Source organism: Empidonax traillii, unplaced genomic scaffold (assembly GCF_003031625.1).
Source record: "Empidonax traillii isolate 1590-97213 ecotype Southwest subspecies unplaced genomic scaffold, ASM303162v1 scaffold3519:size12581, whole genome shotgun sequence".
Classification (NCBI taxonomy): Eukaryota; Metazoa; Chordata; class Aves; order Passeriformes; family Tyrannidae; genus Empidonax; species Empidonax traillii.
In genome coordinates, this window is record NW_020958712.1 from 1 (window position 1) to 1491 (window position 1491).

At 59.8% G+C, this 1491-nt stretch overlaps 1 non-coding gene across 1 annotated transcript; it reads left to right on the forward strand.

Annotated features, from left to right (window-relative positions):
- The first annotated feature begins 365 nt into the window (after positions 1-365).
- On the forward strand, positions 366-449 carry LOC114072579. The gene has a single exon (XR_003574204.1). It is a non-coding gene; the product is annotated as a small nucleolar RNA SNORD45 (small nucleolar RNA).
- Positions 450-1491: the final 1042 nt, after the last annotated feature.

A 1491-nucleotide genomic window follows, 5' to 3' on the forward strand; every position in this document is an offset into this window, starting at 1 on the left:
ACAGGGATTGGGCGGATCGGAGAGGGGGGATGGACGAGCACGGAGCCGTTCGGGGGTGGATCCTGTGCCGGCAGCTCCTCCCGTCCTTTCCAGCGGAGCCGAGGGTAGGAGCAGCCGCGTGGTGCGGGACTGGAGGGGGGGAGAGGTTTGGGGTCCCTGGCGGGGGGGTGCGGAGGTTTGGGGGTGCCTGGGGGGGGTTGCGGAGTTTTGTAGGTCCTAGGGGGGCGGCTGGATCCCCGCAGGGGGAGGATGCTGCAGGCACGAAGCCCCCTGGGCACGGAGCCCCCCGGGCACGGAGCCCCACAGGACGCGTGAGCCTCCGGGCCGGGAGGCTGTGGGAAGGAGCCCCCCCGAGGCCCCGCCTGGGCCGGGGATGAGTGCTGGCATGGATTATCTGAGCGGAGCTGATGTCTCCCACCGCTTTAGCTCTAGGATTACTCTGAGGCCCAGGAATGCCCCCGGGGTCCCTCACGGGGAGAGGGGGAGGTCGGCGTGGAGCTTTTCCAGGCTCCGGGCAATCGAGTTGCCGTCGATCCCAATCCCTGAGCCGGTGGGAGGAGGAGGAGCAGGAGCGGGGCGCGGGTCGGGCTTTGCTCGGTCCCCACGCGGGGCAGGAGCAGTTCCAGCTCAGTGGGGGCTGTTGTGGCCCTGGAGGGGGGGGCTCTCCCCTGGCCTGAAGTCCCTCGTTTGGTGCTTTGTGGCCACGTCCCGGGTGGGGATGTTGGCTCGAGGGGTGTCCCCGAGCCCCCCACGGGTGCCGGCAGAGCTCTGCAGTGCCGCGGGTGGGAGTGGGGCAGAAGGGAAGGGGCGCGTCCCACCAGCCTGGCCCTAAACCCGGGATGTTTTCTGTCCCTTGCTCAGGTCTCTGGGACGGGCCAGGACTGTCCCATTTTGGGTGTACCAGAGCTGTGCCCCGGCGTTCCGGAGAGTCCCCAGCGCTGCAGGTGATGGTGGGGCACGACAGGTGAGTTCTGGGGAGGACCCAAACCCCAAAAAGGTCCCTCTTGCAGCGGGTTTGGGATCTCCAGGTCGGTCTCCAGCCCCCTGGAAAGGGGTGGGTGCGTGTGTGCAGCTCCCTGAGGGTTTTTGTCACCTCCCGAGGGGCTGGGGAAGAAACCAGACCGGGGGCACTTGTTGGGTTGGGTCCTTTCGTGTCTGTAAAACGCATTTTTGGTGCTCGGTTCCGTATTTATAACGATTTGAGCGTTGCTGGGGCGGGGAGAAGCCCCCCCTGAGCCCCGGGTCGCTCCTGTGGGGGAGGTCTGTGCAGCAGGGTAGGGGTCCCCTTTTTTAAAATCCTCTTTTTATCTTTTTTTATCTTTTTTTTTTTAATCCTTTTTATCTTCTTTTTTTATCATTTTCATATTTTTTAATCTTTTTTAAAATCTTTTTTATATTTTTATCTTTTTATCTTTTTTATCTTCCTTTATCATAATTTTTTATTTTTTATCTTCTTTTTGTCTTTTTTATCTTTTTATAATATTTTAACTT